The sequence below is a fragment of the Giraffa tippelskirchi genome, chromosome 4, assembly GCF_054371585.1.
Source record: "Giraffa tippelskirchi isolate mGirTip1 chromosome 4, T2T-mGirTip1v1.2.pri, whole genome shotgun sequence".
NCBI lineage: Eukaryota > Metazoa > Chordata > Mammalia > Artiodactyla > Giraffidae > Giraffa > Giraffa tippelskirchi.
This window is the reverse complement of record NC_137278.1, coordinates 184940555-184963941: the sequence shown is the minus strand read 5'-3', so window position 1 is coordinate 184963941 and position 23387 is coordinate 184940555. Positions and strand designations below refer to the sequence as shown.

The 23387-nt window shown below is 39.4% G+C and overlaps 1 long non-coding RNA gene across 1 annotated transcript in view; it reads left to right on the top strand.

The window, feature by feature from the left end:
* LOC145546185 (uncharacterized) overlaps positions 1 to 23387 on the top strand; it is a 249035-nt gene that overhangs the window by 153567 nt on the left and 72081 nt on the right. Inside the window, exons 3-4 of the long non-coding RNA XR_014082626.1 lie at positions 1621 to 1718; positions 2316 to 2428. This is a non-coding gene — a long non-coding RNA (uncharacterized LOC145546185). The remainder of the gene's footprint in view (positions 1 to 1620; positions 1719 to 2315; positions 2429 to 23387) is intronic.

The window sequence follows — 23387 nt, the reverse complement described above, 5'->3', positions numbered from 1 at the left end:
GGACAGAGACCAGGTTGTGTTCATTTTAAAGCGCACCACGATAACTGTTCTACTTTTGTCTAATTCTTAGAATAATGCTTGACAATGACTAGATACCCAATAAATATTTATTGAAATAAATAAAATAAAATATTGTTGTGTGCTCTGGAGTACACCTGATTTTCATCTATCACACTATGAAAACATAGCTGATGTTAAATAGAATTTAAGTCAACATTTAATAAAAGGGCTGATTATCCAATTTGGATTACCCACACCCTTAGGACCCATTCTCTATTCTGATAAATTCTAGATGTTTCTGTTCTGGTTAAGTGATAAATGAACTTCTGTCTATTTCTTACTTCAAGTAAAGTCATACATTGTGGGAGATACCATGGATATTTGTCAGAGTAATAAGTGAATTTGCCGGAGAAGGCAATGTCAGCCCACTCCAGTACTCTTGCCTGGAAAATCCCATGGACGGAGGAGCCTGGTAGGCTGTAGTCCATGGGGTCGCTAAAAGTCAGACATGACTGAGCGACTTCACTTTCACTTTTCCTGTTCATGCACTGGAGAAGGAAATGGCAACCCACTCCAGTATTCTTGCCTGGAGAATCCCAGGGATGGCGGAGCCTGGTGGGCTGTCGTCTATGGGGTCGCACAGAGTCGGACACGACTGAAGCGACTTAGCAGCAGCAGCAAGTGAATTTGCTGGTATGGAAAGTGGTGCCATGGTCAGGGGGGTGGGGGGTGGGGCGGGATGTGAAGCTCTAGCAACTGTAGATAGTAGATAGTAACAAAAAAATCCAGAATTTTCAAATTCTCTTAAAATATTGTTTATTTGGCTTTAGTAAGAGACAGGGAACTGTAATTTTTATATTTAAATTACAATTGATTGCAGAAATTCATGCCATAGGTAGGATAGTATATTTGATGTATGTTCTAACCAGTCTTCATGGCAGATATTACTAGTCTATTATTGCATTCTTTCTTTCTGATTTTAGATTCTCCCTCAAAAGTTTTCTCAACATAAGTTTCTAGGGAAATACTACCAATTAGAATTGTACTTCAGTTGAAACCTTTCCATATGCCTCCCATAGCATTTTAGAACTACACATTGTCTCTGCCCCAGCAGACTTGTATGTCTTCATCATCTGGTCTAGAATAAGTGTCACTAAAAACCCTATATTTACCACAGAATATTTCATTTTCCCTGTATTGTTAAGGCTGCACTAATGTCAGCTTTTCTAACTTCTGAAAGTTTCAGATTTGGAAGGTTATAGATAGCACAGCTTTTCGTGTAAAAAATGATCATTCTTTTTTGTTTCCCCACTTTTTAATACCATTTGTGAAAACTCTACCATTCTGATTCAGTATAAGACTTTTCATATTTAATCATCATAAAGGTTGAGCCATGACAGAACTTGACTAAGGGTATCCGTGGCAAATCTTATTTTAAGGTGTGTATCTTGACTATTGAATTGATTATACAGGTATAAATAAAAAGATGTTTAAACATGCAATGTGGTTTTGCTTGTTTGCCTTGCCTTTGCTGGCATCTGGGATCAATCAAACAAGCATGCAGCTGTGGAGAGGTAAAATATGTTATGCATAACATATTTCTTTTCTGTTTTTTTGCAGTGTTGTATGGAAGTGACTCTTTCATTATTTATCATCCTCACCCAAGAGAAAACCAACCTCCCAGAAGTGATATGACTGATTGTTGGACCACAATAAATGTAGGTAGTGTCACAAAGGATTTGTCCATTTAAGTCGGGCCGACAACTGTTAGTTAAAATCAATCAGCTAAGTTGTATTGCATGTTTGCTCTTGCTCAGTTGAGCTTTTAGAACTTTTCATATAGTAATGGTGATTCTTTCCAACTGTGGGCCAGTTTTAATCAATAGCCAGGGCATTGTTCCATATAAGGGTGATGAAGTAAATAGAATGCCCTTCATTTGCTTTAATCAAGGTTCATGACAAGGCTGAGGAGACAGATCTTCACAAGAACATCTGGCAGCCAGAGGGGTTATATAGTTTGCCTTCAGATGGGAATGTTTGGAATTGCTTAGTTGGAACAACACAATGTGTCTGCATTAGCCGACACATAATCAAAACAGTTCCTGTGATGTGCCAGGAAACTGAATAGGTGGGATCCACATGGTAGTCTGCCTTTATGCCTAGAAGCCCAGAAATGCTAATGGGAACTGTGCACATTGACTGGAGGAGGAGATGTGACCTGCCCAGTGTATTGAGGTTCCAAAGCTTCACTTGGTAGATCTAGCAGTTTTAAATATAAATTGTGTATTGATGGGAGTTTTTCTCTTTAATACTAGGATAATGCTGACATTCATCCAGTTCTTGCTTACATGGGAAACAAAAAAAGAAAAAAAGCTAGCGACTATGGCTCTGCATGACCCTTTCACCAAAAGTAATTTGCTACAATAAGGTATTTATATATTTTTAATATTTTTTTATTTATTTTAAAAAATTTTAAATTTATTTGGCTGTATCAAGTCTTAGTTGCAGCATGCAGGATCTTACTTGCATCCTGTGAGGTCTTTTGTTGTGGCACACTGACTCTCTAGTTGTGGCACGCAGGTTCAGTAGTTGCAACTTATGGGTTTCGTTGCTCCTTGGCATGTGGGAGCTTAGTTCCTCAGCCAGGGATTGAACCCATGTCCCCTGCATTGTAAGGTGGATTCTTAACCACTGGACCACCAGGGAAGTTCCCACAATAAGATATCTTAGTGATACCTCCTTTAATAGGAATTTTTAGCTAGCAGTATAAGAGAAAAATGATGACTTAGGTTGCCATGGGGGCCCTCTAAGTACTCTGGATATTTATTTGCTTGTGCTTTTTAGGTAGTAACAGAGGTCATCCTTAAGTTTGAAGCCTAGTTTACTCTTAATCCTACCTCAATCCTAAGAGATCTTAAAAAAAAAAAAATGAGGTAGAATACGAAGAATTACACCATGGATTTAAACTTTTAAAAAGTCAATAAAAGATGAGATTGATTAAGACAAAGATTGAGGCTTTGGGGACTATAAACCACAACAAAAGGCTTAGTGGGTCTTTTCTAGTTCATTTTCTGTCTTGAACAAGATTCTCTTCTCTGCTTGTTTACTGTTTAATTTTTAAGATTTTTTTTTTGGTCATAAATTTTCATTTGTTGCTGAGTCAGTATTACTTTTTGCTACACATAATTGAAGTCTGACTGTAGTACCATACGAAGTAGAATTTTGCTTTTACATGTCAAAAGAAATCTGGAGATGGGCAACTCGAGGTGGTACAATGTCTTGAAGTGATTGAACTGTCACCGAACCAAATTTAAATCCACTCTCCTGTGTGCAGTATAATCAGTCTAGTGACTTTGGTTTCCGGTGAAGGGAAGCACAATGTTGTTTTTTTTTTTTTTTTAATTGCAGCATACCAAACAAGGAGAACTGATAGATCATGCTAAAAAAACTTGAACTTCCTGATGGCTTTCAAGAAAAGGGTTCTAAACACAATGTGAGGGAGGGACTGCAGGGTGCAGCATTAGCTTGTGCTCAGTTCTCAGTTTGGTTGGCATCAAGGTGAAGTTTTGAGCATCATCAGCCTTCTGATTTCAGTTGATCTGGAGTCTCCATGTTTACAGTCAGCACTTTTCGTCTAGTGGGGGCCTGCTTCCTGTAAAAACAACTTAGGAATGTGTATCAGATGTTTTGTGTCTTTCAGGAAACTAGGAATTTGGTGATTCTGCCATGTGGTGGATAGCCTAAATTGTTATCAGTTTCCTGGCTCAATATACATTCTTTGTTTCTACATCTTCACATTTCCTAATCATTAACTCGAGAGACAGCTTTTTGAGACTCAAGGGAGCCTTGGGAGACTAAAGCAAAAAGCTTTTGATTTCAAAGGACAAGAGACACAGGGACTTGTACATAGACTCAGAATCATTAAGGACCCAGATTCTTTTTGTCTTTCCATGTTACCATCATTTGTGTGTGGCTTTATCTTGAAGTTTATGATATGATGGCTCCATCTCTAGCTATCATGTTTATGTTTCAGGCAGAAAGAAGGAGCAGGGTTGAACAGAAAGGCATGTGTTCACTGTGGATCACTTTTTAATCAGGAAAACAACAGATTACAGAAACTCCTCTCAGTAGACTTCCCCTTAAATCTTATCAGGCATAACTATGGTCCTATGGCTTTAGCATCAGATGAGATTTTCAGAGAGATAAGCATTTTTAATTTGGCTCCTTGCCACTCCAAAGAAAATACTAATTCTGTCGGTGGTGATGAGAGGGAATAGAGATAGCACACAGGCAGCTAGCAGCATCGGTCCCAGTTGTTAACTAAAGTCAGCTTCAGAACATTCTTGTTTCCCATCAGGAACTTGGCCTGTATAATAGCAAATTGCAGGGGGCTTCCCTGATGGCTCAGTGGTAAAGAATCTGCTTAATGTGGGAAACACAGGTTCGATCTCTGATTCGGAAAGATCCCACATGCCTTGGAGCAACTAAGCCCAAGTGCCACAACTATTGAACCTGTGTTCTAGAGCCTGGGAGCCACAACTACTGAAGCCTGGGTACCCTACAGTCCATGCTCCACAACAAGAGAAGCCACTGCAATAAGAAGCACGTGCATTGCAACTAGAGAGGAGCCCCTGCTCGCTGCAACTAGAGAAAAGCCCGTCCAACAACAAACACCCAGCCCAACCAAAAATAAATAAACAAATAAAATTATTTTTTAAAAAACAAATTGCAGGGTTCTCTTAGCTCAATGAAGTCATTCTTGATGCTTCCGCAAGTTCTCTTTCTAAACCACAAATCTGATTATGTCACTCCCAATGCCTTCAGGTAGCAATCTGGATTCCTTTAACACAGCATACATGCTTTGTCTCTGCTTCCCTTCCCAGCCTCTCTTCCTGCCACTCACCTGTGCGTGCTCTGTGCACCAGGCCTTCTAAACCACATGTCATATTGAACAGCCCACATTCCCTTTCATGACTCCATGTATTCACATGGGCTGCTTCCTGAGCTTGGATTCGCTGTCCCCACTGCGTCCATTGTGAAATAAGTCCTTTTCCTGTTTTTGCGAGGCTCTGCACCATCATCATCCCTGACGTGTGGGTCCACTTGGATACTGCTTCCTCTGTCATTGTACGGTGTTTTGAATTTGAATCTGTTATGCATTCTCTTAGCCTTTTCAAGTTGTTTGTCAGCCCCACTACACTGTGAGTTGAAAAAGGGATCAAATCTTATTTACTCACAGCTTATTCATATGATTAATGCAGTGCCTGGCATAAGGTAACTCAACAACTGCTGCTGCTTTTTTTTTTTTGCATTTATTTGTTTGGCTGTGTCAGGTCTTAGTTGTAGCTCACAGGATCTTCATTGCAGTGCGTGGGCTTTGGCTTTTCTAGGTGTAAGGCTTCTCTCTAGCTGTGGCATGCAAGCACTTGACCTCAGTAGTTGCAGTTCATAGGCTTAGTTGCCCTGCAGCATGTGGGATCTTAGTTCCCTGACCAAGGATTGAACCCATGTCCCCTGCATTGAGAGGCAGATTCTTAACCACTGGACCACTAGAGAAGTCCCCAATAACTGCTTGTTGGATGAGTGAATGAGTCAACTAATCAGCAGTAGTTATTGTTGGTTTAAGGGTCTCTGCCTCCGTGTAAAACCTCATGCTTTATAGTCAAATTAGAATTAACCTACATAAATGCTCTTCATGACTGTGTTCATTTCTGTGTAATTGTTATGATATATCTTTGTATAAACATATTGTATAAATACTATGTAATGCTTACAAGACCTATTCTTTAATGTTTTCTATAGCACGTGTTTAAAGATCTTAGGTGTAGTATTTAGGACCTAAAGTGGTCATGTAGAACAGGAAGAATGCCATCTAAGTCTGACATCACTGAAGCCTACAGAAAGCCAAGGTCCAGGAGAAGGGAGAGACAGAGGTTGAGATGGTTGAATGGCATCACCAACTCAATGGACATGAGTTTGAGCAAACTCTGGAAGACAGTGAAGGAAAGGGAAACCTGGCATGCTGCAGTCCATGGGGTTGCAAAGAGTCACAAAGAGTCAGACACCACTGAGTGACTCAACAACAACACATCACTAGTTCCAAAAACTGCATACATATTTGCTTTTCTTGCTCGAATCCTGAAATGCAGCAGCAGAAATTGGGTAGAAGTTCCACAATTCACTCATCTGCTTAGAGAAAGTCAAATATTCTTAGGGCTTTATTAGGTAGTTTTTATTTATATACATTTTTAGATATTATTCTGAATTCTGTTTTTAAGAAACTGTGCTGAGAATTACTCAATAATGTCTTTCATATCAGTAATGCTTTGAAATGTTTTCACCTTCATTATCTTGCAGAATACTCTCCTATGTTTTTTCCTCTTTATGCTCATTTAAAACACTTCCTCTAAAAATATTTATGGAAAAAAACAGTGAAAATGTTAGTTGCTTAGTCGTGTCTGACTCTTTGCCGACCACACGACTGTAGCCCGCCAGGCTTCTCTGTCCTTGGGATTCTCCAGGCAAAAATACTGGAGTAGGTTGCCATTCCCTTTTCCAGGAGATCTTCCCAACCCAGGGATCTAACCCAGGTCTCCTGCATTGCAGGCAGATTCTTTACCATCTGAGCCACATTTATCTCTTTGTGCGATTGTTTGTGTTCAGTTCAAGGAGTTGTTTCTGTGCTTTCATTTAGGAAATGGTGGCTCTGGCATAAATTCTTGTGAGACTAATAATAAGTTCAAAGTCTCAGATTTTACCATAAGAGACATGTTTGGGAAAACCTACAGAGGAAGGAAACTATAAGCCTTAGTTACAGGGGAAGAAAAGTCTGTATTTTTGATTCTTCTGTTTCTGGTGACATTGAATACATGTGGCTCACAAGAACTTTGAGATATTTTCTCAGGAATAAAATTTGGAATGGTGTGTGTATCTGTGGAAAGGAGCGTATAAGTGACCCTTGAATAACATGATTTTGAACTGTATGGTTTCACTCATATAAGGATATTTTTCAATAATATATACTATAGTACCACATAGTCTGTTAAATGGTTGGTTGAATCTGAGGAAACAAAGGGCCAATGTGAGTTCAGTTCAGTTGCTGAGCCGCATCCAACTCTGCAACCCCATGGACTGCAGCACACCAGGCTTTCCTGTCTTTCACTGTCTCCTGGAGCTTGCTCAAACTCACGTCCATTTAGTTGGTGATGCCATCCAGCCATCTAGTCCTGTCGTCCCTTTCTCCTCCTGCCTTTAATCTTTCCCAGTTACACTTGGATTAATTCTCCACCTTGTTCAAGGGTTAACTTTATTTCTCTCTTTGGCACTGAGTGTGAACTTGACTTCAGAAGAAAACATCAGCTGGGAGACAAGAAGAGTTCTCTTTCTTTTTCTACACATATGTACATAGCATACTTTATTGACTTTGCCAAAGCCTTTGACTGTGTGGATCACAATAAACTGTGGAAAATTCTGAAAGAGATGGGAATACCAGACCACCTGACCTCTTGAGAAACCTGTATGCAGGTCAGGAAGCAACAGTTAGAACTGGACATGGAACAACAGACTGGTTCCAAATAGGAAAAGGAGAACGTCAAGGCTGTATATTGTCACCCTGCTTATTTAACTTCTATGCAGAGTACATCATGAGAAACACTGGGCTGGAAGAAGCACAAGCTGGAATCAAGATTGCCAAGAGAAATATCAATAACCTCAGATATGCAGATGACACCACCCTTATGACAGAAAGTGAGGAAGAACTAAAGAGCCTTTTTTTTTTTTTAAATAAATTTATTTATTTTAGTTGGGGGCTAATTACTTTACAATATTGTAGTGATTTTTACCATACATTGACATGAATCAGCCGTGGGTTTACATGTGTTCCCCATCCTGAACCCCCCTCCCACCTCCCTCCCCATCCCATCCCTCTGGGTCATCCCATTGCCCCAGCCCTGAGCATTTGTCTCATGCATCGAACCTGGAATGGTGTTCTGTTTCACATATGATAATATACATGTTTCAATGCTATTCTCCCAGAACGTCCCACCCTCCCCTTCTCCCTCAGAGTCCATAAGACTGTTCTATGCATCTGTGTCTCTTATTCTGTCTCGCATATAGGGTTATCGTTACCATCTTTCAAATTCCATATATATGCATTAGTATACTATATTGGTGTTTTTCTTTCTGGCTTACTTCACTCTGTATAATGGGCTCCAGTTTCATCCATCTCAATAGAACTGATTCAAATGTATTCTTTTTAATGGCTGAGTAATATTCCGTTGTGTATATGTACCGCAGCTTCCTTATCCATTCGTCTGCTGATGGACATCTAGGTTGCTTCCACGTCCTGGCTATTGTAAACAGTGCTGCATTGAACATTGGGGTACATGTGTCTCTTTCAATTCTGGTTTCCTCGGTGTGTATGCCCAGCAGTGGGATTGCTGGGTCATATGGCAGTTCTATTCCCAGTTTTTTAAGGAATCTCCACACTGTTCTCCATAGTGGCTGTACTAGTTTGCATTCCCACCAACAGTGTAAGAGGGTTCCCTTTTCTCCACATGCTCTCCAGCACTAAAGAGCCTCTTGATGAAAGTGAAAGTGAAGAGTGAAAAAGTTGGCTTAAAGCTCAACATTCAGAAAACTAAGGTCATGGCATCTGGTCCCATCACTTCATAGCAAATAGATGTGGAAACAGTGGCTGACTTTATTTTGGGGGGCTCCAAAATCACTGCAGATGGTGATTGCAGCCATGAAATGAAAAGACACTTACTCCTTGGAAGGAAAGTTATGACCAACCTAGACAGCATATTAAAAAGCAGAGACATTACTTTGTCAACAAAGGTCTGTCTACTCAAGGCTATGGTTTTTCCAGTAGTCATGGATGGATGTGAGAGTTGGACTACAAAGAAAGCTGAGCGCTGAAATATTGATGCTTTTGAACTGTGGTGTTGGAGAAGACTCTTGAGAGTCCCTTGGACTGCAAGGAGATCCAACCAATCCATCCCAAAGGAGATCAGTCCTGGGTGTTCATTGGAAGGACTGATGTTGAAGCTAACTCCAATACTTTGGCCACCTGATGTGAAGAGCTGATTCATTGGAAAAGACCCTGATGCTGGGAAGGATGGAGGGCAGCAGGAGAAGGGAACGACAGAGGATGAGATGGTTGGATGGCATCACCAACTCAATGGACATAGGTTTGGGTAGACTCTGGAAGTTGGTGATGGACAGGGAGGCCTGGCATGCTGCGGTTCATGGGGTCACAAAGAGTTAGACATGACTGAGTAACTGAATTGACATAGCATGTGGTATTGGAAAGAAAGAATTAAACAAGATATTTTACATTACTGCAACACTATCAAGTTTCAAAGCTTCCTTTTTTCTTTCTTCTTTTCCTATCATTAATAAAAGTCAGGTCACTCTAGCCTAATTAATTTTCTTCCTTCAAACTCCTGGAGCATTTGGTCTGTATCATAAACCTCATCCTTTCAATGTATTACTTTATATGGTTTTTGTTTTCTAGTTTAAAATTTTGTCTTATAGATGTTATTGAAAGTCAAAGATGGAACAAAGCTAGTTTCAGAGTGGGCCTTTTTTTCTTGAACACATCCATTTGTGGAGATGGTATAGACATTATGTAATGATTTTAATGAATGACATTTCCATGGTGCTTACTTTCAGAATATCAAAATGCTCTTTTTAGGGGACAGAAATAAAGATGGCAGATCGGGTTTTCTTTAATAAACCTCATTATTTTACAGAGGAGCAGAAATTGGAGCTACTTGCCTTTGATTGTATAGCTTGTGTTAGAAATGCAGGAAGTTTCAAGTTTCTTGACTTTTGAAGCTAAACCAAACTAATATCAGCTTGGGGAGTTGCATGGGTTCATTTGAACAGGTTTCAGGCAAGCTCTGGTGCCAAGTCATTGCCAAGATTGGTAACATGGACACTCTTGCTGTGGTTGCTGAAAGACATGGTGAGATGAATGTGCTTGGTCAAAGTTTGAGAGAATATTGGTAACATTCCATTTGCAAACAGATTGCTGGTGCTTGACTTCACACACACATGAAAAAAAGTAAACTATAGCCAACTCCATTTCATAAAATAATCCTCAAATCAACAAGCCACAAGGGAAATTTAGAAAGCATTTTTTTTTTCTGGCTTTCCTCTCATGATAGCTCCCAAGAGGGATTTTGGCTTTCTGAAAAGCTCTGTGATTGAGACTTTTTTTTTCCTAGTCATTTGAAGAGCAAATGGTTGTAGTATTTATGAAAATGCCAATAATTATCAATGTTATTTAAACACATTGGCAACAATTAGCTTAACACATCTCATGATTTCAAACTAACTAGACTAAGAAACCAAGGTAGAAAAAAGCCAAAAAACTTTCAAAAATATTGTGCTTAATATTAAGAAATTATCAAACTAATAAGTTGAAATTCCATCTAAACTGAATAATCAATCTTAAAATACTCATAAGTGCACAATTACAGTGCTTTCTGAATATGCACAATATGATCTTATTTATTATTTCTGGACTTAAAAGCTCAAAGATAATTTCTATAAACATGTCCATTTGTTTTGATCCTTGCAAAACATTGGGAGAGGTAGATTAAGTATTAATATCTCTACGTATGAATGCGTGCTAAGTTGCTTCATGGTGTCCAACTCTGTATGACCTGATGGGACAGGCTCCTCTGTCCATGGGATTCTCCAGGCAAGAATACTAGAATGGGTTGCCGTGCCCTCCTCCAGAGGGTCTTCTGGACCCAGGGTCTAACCCTGTGTCTTAAGTTTCTTGCATTGGCAAGTGGGTTCTTTACCACTAGCTTCACCGGGGAAGCCCAAGCAAAGGATCTCGAATGGAGACAAACAATTTCTCAAGATCAAACAGAGGGTGGTGGATGGTTATTGTTTGATTGTTTGTTTCCTCTGAGACTTGCTCTATTTCACCTACTCTGCTTTTCCTTAATTTCTCTTCCAGATGAAAATAGGCTTCCTGCCTATTATTTCTGCCCCATTGTCTATACCTTTATTACTGAATGTTCCCTATCTCTTTATATGTTAATTTCTTCAAATGCCACATGCAGATAGTAAGAGTACTTACCTCTTAAGACTGTCAGGTGAGGACATGAAATAAGATGCACTCTATAGTGGGATGCTGTGATTTATGTACACTTTTGCTTCACACTCACCGCCACTTGCCCACACCAGGCATGCATGCAACATGCAAAATGGGTGCACACACATCCCATTCATACTACAGTCTGATCAGCAGTGGTGCAGCTGTGGCTGGGTAGAGTCAAGCCTCCGCATTTCCCTGAAAATTAACACAATAGCACCTGCAACAGCGGTTCTCAAACTCTTAGTCTCAGACAGCTTTTATAGTTTTTCCTTTTTGGCATGCTGTGTAGCCTGTGGAATCTTAGTTCTTCAACCAGGGATTGAAACCATGCTCCCTGCATTGGGAACAAAGAATCTTAACTACTGGGGACCACCAGGGAAGTGTAGCCCCTTTTACAGTCTTAAAAGTTACTCAAAATCCCCAGAGGTCCCTTGCTTTTTGTGGTCTATATCTACTAATATTATATATTAAATATTAGAAATTAAAACTGAGAACATTTTTGAATGTCTTTATATATATATATGTAAACAAAAGTAATAAACCCATTACATGTTATCCTAGACAACTTTTTTCCTTTCTTTTTTATTGAAGTATAGTTAATTTATCATGTTGTGTTAGTTTCAGGTGTACAACAAAGTGATTCAGTTATATATATTATCTATTTGTTTTCAGATTATTTTCCCTTATAGGATGTTACAAGATATTAAATATAATTCCCTGTGCTATATAGTAGGTCCTTGTTGGTTATCTATTTTATAGACAGTAGTGTATATCTGTTAATCCCAAATTTTTAATTTATTCTCTCGACCTCTTCCCCTTTGGCGAGCATAAGTTTGTTTTCTACGTCTGTGAGTCTATTTCTGTGTTGTAGATAACTTCATTTGTATCAGTTTTTAAGACTCCACATGTAAGTGATATATATTTCTCTTTCTCCATCTGGCTTACTTCCTTAGTATGATAATTTCTAGGTTAGACAACTTTTCTCAAAGAGACAACTATATTTTTTGAAACAAAGGAATTCAATAAAATTTGGCTGAGGCTTTCAGAAATCTGTTCTCTGAGCTCACAGGAGAGGAGCCCAAGAGGCCTTGCCGTGGCTACGACACATTTAAACATGCAGAGACGGACATACTTCTTACAAATGTGTCTCTGTGATTGGGTACACACTGAACAATTATGCAAATAAAGCATGTGGAAGTTGTAAATGGTGCCATATGATTTGTTTATTCACTCTGCTAAAAAATCACAGGGTGGCCTTTCTTCCATTTTATTTGAGATTTAATATCCTGTAACTGAATTTTAGATTATAATGGTGATTCTAAATATAAAATAACTGAGAAATGGTGCTTCCATGAATCAATAAAACTAAAAATTTGACAAGAATACAAAATTGGAGAACATTCTAAGTTATACTTTATGGAAATAACCAGGTGGCGCTCGAGATAAAGAACCCACCTGCCAATGCAGGAGGCATAAGACATGCAGGTTCCATCCCTGGGTCGGGAAGATCCCCTGGAGGAGGGCATGACAACTTGACCATAGTATATTTTTCCTTTTCCAACCAGGGATCAGACCCGTACCCCACACACTGGCAACATGGAATCTCAACCACTGGACCACCAGGGAAGTCCCAATGTATTTTTATATATTTCAGTTATATTTTAAAGAAAGTGAGATAGATACTGATCTTCTCATGGCCTAATAGTGATGGCTTATATTTACATACTGCATGCCAGTCATTGTTTTAAATGCTTTCCAAATTTTAATCCATTTATTGTCATAATAGCCCAAAGAATTGGGCACTATTAATATGGTTCTATAACCTTTGGATAATTTCTTCGATCTTTCTGTGATGAATATGAGTTGCCTTCTTTGCAGGATAACAGATGGAAAGAGTCTAGCAGATGTTCTAGTGCAAACTAGATGCTTAACAAATAGTCATTGTTATTCCCTCCCTGTTCCCTATTTTTCAGTGTAGAGTTGTCCAAGCAGTAAGCTCTCATGAAAGCAATGCTTTGATGCACTCACACTGAAATGAAATAGAAAGAAGAGAAAATAATATACAGGTTTTTTCCAGTCTCTCTGTTTTCTGCTCAGCTCTTGATTTCTTTTCAGTCTGTGTCCCTAGCCCTGTGCTTATTTTCCCAACTCTTAGTATAAACATATCTTGACATCTGTGTTGCACAATCACAAGTACTTAAATAAAGAAAAAAAAGTCCCTGCATTTATTTCATTTATAGAGACCAATCTTTCCTTTGAGAATGTAATTGCTAACGTTTGGAATAAACGTTGAGAATTTCCGCAAAGCTGCTTGTATTTAAAATATTTTTCAAAAACATATGTGTATGTTTGTTTAAGCATATGCTGTACTTTTCTTTATCAAAAGCTGTTGATTAATATTTACATAAATAGAGCCTGCAGAGACATCAGTCACTTTTCTCCACAGCAGATATGCCTAGAAAAGATCACTCTGTTACCATTTGAACATGTTTACTACTGGCAGGAGGATAGTAAAGTCTATTTGTTTGACTTCTGTGGATTTAGATGTGTCTATTGGTGGGCAGAACTTGCCTCTATGAATCTTAATTTAGACTGAGTTTACATTGTCAAAAACAGCAAATCCCCAAAAAGTTTGGTATTTTGAGCTTTCTGAATGTTCACAAATTGCATGAAGTCCTATCACCTGTGTAGAAATTAGGTGGCAAAAAAGAAATAGATAGATAAAATTAAATGAGGGCCATTTGGGTTGATTTTAAAACCTGGGATCTCATATTTTTCAGGTTCAGACTTCATAATCAATTTCACTAAATGTCAGAGCCTCCGCTTTTTCTCTAAGGGCTCTGGCTGCAGCCCCGTATAAAGCATGTTATCACCAAGGAACTCTGTGTTTTGGTTCATTGATCCAATCTTTTATAAAATTAAATATGCACCATACTGCCAAGTGGCTTCCCTGGTGGCTCAGGGATAAAGAATCCACCTGCCAATGCAGGAACTTCAGGAGACACAGGTTCAATCCCTGGGTGGAGATGATCCTCAGAGGAGGAAATGGCAACCCACTTCAGTATTCTTGCTGGGATAATCCCATGGACAGGGGAGCCTGGCAGGCTACAGTTCATGCAGTCGCAGACACCACTGAGCAACTGAGCATGCATGCAGACTGCCAAGCTCTCAATGCCCGCTCAATGGGCACTGGTTTAAATTTCTAGTCTTCATGCTGGCTACTCCCAGTGCTACAGCCAATCACTGTTACTCTTTCTCATTATTTAGTGAGTTTTATGTCTCTGTGGCTTTGCATTTTCTGATTTTCATTGAGATTATATTTTCATGAAGTCCATCTCAAATGAAATATATTGTTTAAAGCTTTTTCTTCCTTACTCCCCTCATGATCTGTTGTGATATTTTCTTCCTTTAAAGTCCTAGTTCTATTTTAGTGGAACACTCTTATGACACTTCTTATCTTATTATGCCTTATTGTTTAAAACATACCTTGGAGATATTATCGTTTCAGTTTCAGACCACCACAATAAAACAAATATCACAGTTGAGTCACATGAATTTTCTGGTCTCTTGCTGCTTATGACAATTATGTTTACCCTATATAGTAGTCTATAAAGTGCACAATAGCATTATGTCTAAAAAACAATGTATTTACCTTAATTAAAAGCTATTGGGACTTCCCTGGAACAAGAAACTAAGATCCTGGATGCCATAGAGGATGGCCAAAAAAAAATTATTGATCAAAAATGCTAACCATAATTTGAGACTTCAGTGAGTTATAGCAGTAACATCAAAAGTCACAGATCACAGGTCACCATAACAAATATGAAAAGGTTTGCAATATCATGAGAATTATCAAAATGTGACACAGAGACACAAATTGAACAAATTAAAAAAATGCAGTATCTGAAGTGCAATAAAATGTAGTCTGTCTGTTATTATTTTCTTGTCTGATTTCTACTCAGTGCAATTCAGTTCAGTTGCTCAGTTGTGTCCAACTCTTCATGACCACGTGGACTGCAGCACGCCAGACTTTCCTGTCCATCACTAACTCCAGGAGCTTGCTCAAACTCATGTCCATCGAGTTGGTGATGCTATCCAACCATCTCATCTTCTGTCCCCTTCTCCTCCTGCCTTCAATCTTTCCCAGCATCAGAGTCTTTTCCAATGAGTCAGTTCTTCACATCAGGTGGCCAAAGTATTGGCTTCAGCATCAGTTCTTGCAATGAATATTCAGGGCTGATTTCTTTTAGGATGGACTGGTTGTATCTCCTTGCAGTCCAAGAGACACTCAAGAGTCTGCTCCAACACCACAGTTCAAAAGCATCAATTCTTCAGGGCTTAGCTTTCTTTATGATCTAACTCTCACATCCATACATGACTGTTGGAGAAACCAGTACTAAATTTCAAATCCTTCTGGTGGCTCAGAAGGTAAAGAATCTGCCTGCAATACAGGAGACCTGGATTCAATCCCTGGGTCAGGAAGATCCCTTGGAGAAGGAAATGACAACCCACTCCAGTGAAATCTGGCCTGGAGAATCCCATGGACAGAGCAGCCTGGCAGGCTACAGTTCATGGGGTTGTAAAGAGTTGGACATTACTGAGTGACTAACACACCAGAATCTGAGTTCTCAGTCCTCTCATCTTTATATTAGCTACAGGTTTGGTGCAAAGCTATAACAAAAAAGATTTGCCTAATTCATTGTTGCCTAAATTTGTCCAATAATCATCAATCTAGTAAAAATTCAGATTCTCAGGCATTTCCTTGAGTAATTCTGATGCATGAGATTTAGATGGCAGCCCAAGAATCCAGACTTTTAATAAGCTTTCCAAATGGTTCTGATTATTAACTAAATTTGAAAAACAGGGTCAGTTGAATAAAAATGAATCTTTATGTCTCCTCATAACTTTTTGAAAAGGAATATTTTTCAGAAAGGCTAGATTCTTAACATGCTTATTGATGAAAACGTATTTCAGCAAGGTCTCTTACAGGTAAATGGAATGTTATAATTTATTCACATAATTTACTCTGAAGTCCTTTAAAACAAGCACTGTTAGGTTTTATTTTGTTGTTCTTTGTCTTTATGAGAGGGCATTTTGCCATGACAGCATTTGACCAGTTTGTTGTCAGGATCTAAGCTGGGAAGGCAGAAATTAGAGGAGAAATGTTGGTGCTTGAAAGAAAAGAGGATCAGCTGCAGGGGGAAGTGTCTGAAGACTATTTTTCTAGAACCACGCTTGCCCTGTGGAGCAGCACGTACCCTTGAGTGAACTCTGATTTGGCCAAGAGGCTCATGGCCCTGGATCTCTCACTGACCTCCACATGGCAGTTTTCAGCCGCTGGCGAGTACTCTAGAGGGTGAGCCCATGATGTCCTGTCCTCGAAGTGATGACTGCAGGCTTTTATCTGATGCTGCATTCAGCGCCAAGAGGATTCTGGGAACTGCACTTGCTGATCCTAGCGCTGGTGTTGGCTGCCTTGGCTGAAGGCATGAAGAGGAAGAATTTGCTCCTTTTATGTACAAGTAAAAATGTCCAATAGTGTAGGGAAACCATGGGAAATTCCTCTATAGAAAAATATTGCAAAAGAAAAATCCAGGATTAATGAGTATAAATGGTCTCCTGGCAGTAAATTTTTCTGAATATAACTTGTGTAATAAGTTTGAAACCAAATCTTTTGGGGACAAAAAAAAAAAAGCATCTTAATTTAATTGGCCCTACTGACAAGCATACTGTTCATGGAGCAGCTGTCTTTCTCCTAGCTTCCCTGAACATGTTGATAGCAAGCAACATGTCTTTCCTTTGGAAATAGGGTAGTTAATACAACTTTAGGAATTGGATCCTCGATTTTCTAACAAAGTTTTAATGATTATTTTTGTCAGCAGGTTTTTTGTGTGTGTATAAAGAAAGGGTCTCTCTTGATGTGTGTGCCTTTCTGTTACTCTTCAGACTCCCAAGGAAAATTAAATGTTCTGGAACCTACAGGGATTATTTCCTGATTTAAGCTTGTGTTTGGGTATCAACAATTCCCAGGTGGCTCTAGTGGTAAAGAACCCTTGCCTGCCAATGCAGGAGACATAAGAGCCGTCGGTTCGATCCTTGGCTTGGGAAGATCCTCTAAAGGAGGTCATGGCAACCCACTCCAGTATTCTTTCCTGGAGAATCCCAGGGATAGAGGAGCTTGGTGGGCTACAGTCCATAGGGTCGCAAAGAGTCGGACACAATTGAAGTGACTTAGCATGCAAGCACACAATACTGCCCCCAATGGTGATGAACTGGGCGGAGAAGAGGGGGAAAGGGCAGTGGCTTTAGTGCATGACGGGTTTGAGTTCATATCTTGTGTGACTTTGGGAAAGCTACTCCACTTCTCTGTGACATAGAAAAAGAAAACAGTACTTAATTCTTTGGGTTATTTTGAAAATTCAGTTCTATGGCATTTGCAAAAAAGTCTTAATATGTGTTTTATGCTAAATATTAAATAGTCCCTGTGTCCTGGAACTCACAAACATGGGGGAAGATCAAGTTGGAAAAATCTAACATAAGGTCTAGAAAAGGCACTTGCATGCTCAGTTCAGTTCAGTCGCTCAGTCATGTCTGACTCTTTGTGACTCCATGGATTGCAGCACGCCAGGCCTCCTTGTCCACCACCAACTTCTGGAGTCTACCCAAACCCATGTCCATCGAGTCAGTGATGCCATCCAGCCATCTCATCCTCTGTCGTCCCCTTCTCCTCCTGCCCCCAATCCTTCCCAGCATCAGGGTCTTTTCCAATGAGTCAACTATTCGCATCAGGTGGCCAAAGTATTGGAGTTTCAGCTTCAACATCAGTCCTTCCAATGAACAACCAGGACTGATCTCCTTTAGGATGGACTAGTTGGATCTCCTTGCAGTCCAAGGGACTCTCAAGAGTCTTCTCCAACACCACAGTTCAAAAGCATCAATTCTTCGGTGCTCAGCTTTCTTAACCGTCCAACTCTCACATCCATACATGACCACTGGAAAAACCATAGCCTTGACTAGATGGACCTTTGTTGGCAGAGTAATGTCTCTGCTTTTAAATATGCTATCTAGGTTGGTCATAACCTTCCTTCCAAGGAGTAAGCGTCTTTTAATTTCATGGCTGCAATTACCATCAGCAGTGATTTTGGAGCCCCCCAAAATAAAGTCTGACACTGTTTCCACTGTTTCCCCATCTACTTCCCATGAAGTGATGGGACCAGATGCCATGATCTTAGTTTTCTGAATGTTGAGCTTTAAGCCACCTTTTTCACTCTCCTCTTTCACTTTCATCAAGAGGCTCCTCAGTTCCTCTTTACTTTCTGCCATAAGGGTGGTGTCATCCTCATATCTGAGGTTATTAATATCTCCCGGCAATCTTGATTCCAGCTTGTGTTTCTTCCAGCCCAGCGTTTCTCATGATGTACTCTGCATATAAGTTAAATAAGCAGGGTGACAATATACGCCTTGACGCACTCCTTTTCCTATTTGGAACCAGTCTGTTGTTCCATGTCCAGTTCTAACTGTTGCTTCCTGACCTGCATACAGGTTTCTCAAGAGACAGGTCAGATGCATGCTCAAGGTTGCCAGAAATACCCACTTGGTATGAAAAGAAAGCAATCCTTAGAGCATCCAGGGCCTTGCAGAAGGAAGGTGTGCTGTTTTTGTTGTTACTGTTTAGTCACTAAGTTGTGCATAGGCAGGTGGATTCTTTATCACTGAGCCACCTGGGAATCCTTATGGTGCTTTATCCTAGCTAAAAATTGAGAGAAAATAATCAAGAGTTTCAAATGAAGCATTTGCAGTACTAAAGTAAGTCAAAAGTGAAGTGAAAGTAATAGAGTAAAATTTTTAGAATAACACAGTAATTTATTTATATTACATAAGAAAAAGATATTAATGCTTTTGAGGTTTCAATTTTTTGGTGGTTTCTAAATACTGAGCCATTTCTGCCTTTGTCTATAAGCAAATTATTTAGTATGCTCATTTTACAAGTTTTTGATTAGTTGTATGTTTCTAGGCCACTGTCAGAGTAGCTTTGTTTGGTGACATCTCTATATTTTATACAGCTATTGTGAATCGAGTGCTACCAATTCAGAAAACTCAGGTCTACAGCAACCACAGTTTGTTAATTAATAATGCTGGAGTGCCGAGATTAGGATGTGGAGCGTGATGCTGGGTCTTGTGCATGCAGAGTTGAACCTGCTCCATGGTTAGCAGAACTATGGCCCCCAAGGATAACTAAAACCCAGTCATTGAAACCTGCGAGTATATTACCCTAAGTGGCAAAAAAGACTTTTCAGATGGGATTAACTAAAGGACCTTGATATGGGGACATTGTATTGTATTGATTGGTTTGGATTTGATGGGTTCAATATAACCACGTGTCCTTAACAGTGAAAGAGGGAGGGCTTCCCTTAGGTCTCTGAGGTAAAGGATCCTCCTGCCAATGCAGGAGACATGGATTCAACCCCTGATCCAGGAAGATCCCTGGTGCTGTGGAGCAACTAACTCTGTGCATGCTCAGTCACACATGACAGGCTCCTCTGTCCATGGAATTTTTCAGACAAGAATACTGGAGTGGGTTGCCATTTCCTACTTCAGGGGATCTTCCCGACCGAGAGATCAAACCTGCCCTATGTCTCCTACATTGATAGTTGGATTCTTTACTGCTGCGCCATCTGGGAAGCCCTTATTATTCCTGGAGATCTTAGAATGGGATAATCTGAGTGTGTTTCTGATGTTGAATTTTATAGCTCTGTTTTATCACCTGTGTGAAGGAACTTTTCAGTGTAACTCAATTTCAGTGATTCCCTTACTTTGAGAATAGTGTCTTCTACTGCTTGGGCAACCCTAGATTGAATTAGGGTTAAATTCCAGACTTGTGTCATAAACTGCAGTCCTGTAATTAGAGAAGATCCAGCTTGCTTTATTTTCATTTAGCACCAGAGTATATGATACCACAGTTCTACACTAAAACTAATTTGTGTGGAGAGAAACAACCACAAAGTAGCAGCAGCAATAACAATACCATTTACGGAGTACATACTGAATTTTCACATAATCTTCAAAACAGCTCTGCATGGCCTGTTGGCTCCATTTCACACATGAGGAAACTGAGGCCTAGAGAGATAATAAATAAGTAGGGCCTGCCATACACCAGGTATTTTTTTTTTCTTTCAGTGTAGTGTAACTCCTTGTGGTTTTTATTTTTAGTTTTTAATTTAAAAAAATTATTGAAGTAGAGTTGATTTACCATGTGGTAGTTTCAGGTATACAGCAAAGTGAATCTGTTATACATATAGATATTTGTTGTTGTTGTTCAGTTGCTAAGTCATGTCTGACTCTTTGCGACCTGTTGGACTGCAGCATACCAGGCTTCCTTGTCCTTCACTGTCTCCCAGAGTTTGTTCAAACTCCTATCCATTGAGGTACCCACTCATTTTTAGATTCTTTCCTCAGATAGGCCATTACAGGGTACTGAGTAGAGTTCCCCAAGGGCTTTTCCCTTCCTTTCATCCACCACAATTCTAAGAGGCATTGTCTCATTCGTTTTGCATACAAGAAAATTGAGGCATAAAACAGTTAAGCAACTTTCAAACAGTTAAGCAACTTTCCTGAGGTCGCCTACCTATTAGATGGAAAATGTGACTTAATTGGTCAAAGTCATGCTGGTGGCAAAGAAATTGAGGAATTGGAATACAGACTTAGATCTTTCCAATTTAAAAATACCATCTTCTTTTACCTATGCTAGGTCTCCCCGAGAACCTTAAACCAAATTCTCACTTATCTAATTGATCTTATAAGGTCAGTTACCTCTTCCCCTTCTCTGCTTTTTTGTTGTCTGCCTTTTTGACAAATTCCAGGCGCAGCTCTGGTCAGTTCGCTGGAAGGGGATTTGAGACTTCTGTTCCATTGCCTGGGACTCACCACATGGATGCAAACACCATACCCTGAAGGTCTCCCTTGTTTGCTCCTAATCCTTGCAGCACATGTGGCAAAGGGGTAAATTGCTTTTCTCAGAGAGGATTTACAATCCTGACAGCATGGTTTAAGCAAATCTTTATTGCCCTAATGCCTTGGGAAAGATATTATCTGACCAGGGTGGGTAGTTGATAATGCTGTTACATGAATTTATCATTGTGTTAAAGTACAGCCAGTTGAATTTGTTTTACTCTACTTAGCAACACTCAGGAATATCTTTAAAGGGATACTTAAAAGTTAAGGTCATTTTGAAAATTCAACTCAGTTTCTTAATGGATTTCCTATCAGATTTCATCTACAAGCAGCATTCAAATATGAAAAGGTTTTTTTTTTTTTTGTCATTAAGTAACTGATTAAATTTAGGTGTTTTATATAATTGTTAGAACAGGAAAAAAGAGTCCCAAATGGTGGTGGCTAAAAAACAAAGAAAGGGAAAAACCCACAAAAATGGAACAAAAGAAATTCCGAAGATGGGAGTGAGAACCTCAGGTGAAACAAACAGCCCTCCTGGCTAGCCCAATTTATATAGGATAGGGCAGTCTCAGGGGGAGGAGACAACTCATATAAAAGAGGAGCCAAGATGAGCCCCGTCTCTTTTTATATGTGGCCTGGCCTCATGCCTCGACAGTGTACTATCCTTTGCTTGCCGAATAAGACTGAGTTGTAACCAAGTTGTAACACTGGAAGGCCATTTCAAATCTTTGCTATGGCAAGACAGAACTGAGGAAATTACACATTCCCGCAACATAATGACACATTTTTAATCTTTCTGTTCCTTTTTGATTGTAACCTTAAGTTTATTTTGGAAGGTGCATTATAGAAATGATGTTTGCTCAATGTATATTTTAAGCTTAATATAAAATGGACAATGACTGTAGTAACCTTTTCTCTGAGGTCAAACACATATATCCTAAGATGCATATTAAAAATATGGATTCCCTTGGATGGTTATGCTTTTACACGTTTAAAATTTATTTATTTTCAATCTTTATTTTTAAATGAAATGAAGATGAATATTTTTAATGACACATGGTACAATTCATACAGAAGACAGACATCATAAACCATTAGACAACTAACAACAAAGAAATGAAGATACATAAAGCCACATTTAATATTTATTAATTATGGACAGAGGGTATCAATTTTGTAGCATATTTCAGTTTAGTCGTGTCTGAATCTTTGTGGCCCCATGGACTGCAGCATGCCAGACTTTCCTGTCCATTACCAACTCCTGGAGCTTGCTCAAACTCATGTCCATCGAGTAGGTGATGCCATCCAGCCATCTTATCCCCTGTTGTCCTCTTCTCTTCCTGCCTTCAATCTTTCCCAGCATCAGGGTCTTTTCCAATGAGCCAGCTCTTCCCATGAGGTGGCCAAAGTATTTGCGCTTCAGCTTCAGCATCAGTTTTTCCAATCAACATTCAGGACTGATTTCCTTTAGGATTGACTGGTTGGATCTCTTTGCTGTCCAAGGGACTCTCAAGAGTCTTCTCTAACACCACAGTTCAAAACTATCAATTCTTCAGCGCTCAGCTTTCTTTATGGTCCAACTCTCACATCCATACGTGACTACTGGAAAAACCATAGCTTTGACTAGATGGACCTTTGTTGGCAAAGTAATGTCTCTGCTTTTCAACATGCTGTCTAGGTTGGTCATAGCTTTTCTTTCAAAGAACAAATGTCTTTTGATTTCATGGCTGCAGTCACCATCTGCAGTGATTTTGGAGCCCCCCAAAATAAAGTCTGTCACTGTTTCTATTGTTTCCACATCTATTTGCCATGAAGTGATGGGACTGGATGCCATGATCTTAGTTTTTGAATGTTGAGTTTTTAGCCAATTTTTTCACTCTCCTCTTTCACTTTCATCAAGAGGCTCTTTAGTTCCTCTTCACTTTCTGCCATTAGGGTGATGTCATCTACATATGTGAGGTTATTGATATTTCTCCTGGCAATCTTGATTCCAGCTTATGCTTCATCCAACCTGGCATTTCACATGATGTACTCTGCATAAAAGTTAAATAAGCAGGGTGACAATATACAGCGTTGACATACTCCTTTCCCAAATTGGAACCAGTCTGTTGTTCCATGTCTTGTTCTAACTGTTGCTTCTTGACCTGCATACAGATTTTTCAGGAGGCAGGAGAGGTAGTCTGGTAGTCCCATCTCTTGAAGAATTTTTCACAGTTTGTTGTGAACCACACAGTCAAAGACTTTGGCATAGTCAATAAAGCAGAAGTAGATGTTTTTCTGGAACTCTCTTGCTTTTTTTTGATGATCCAGCAGATGT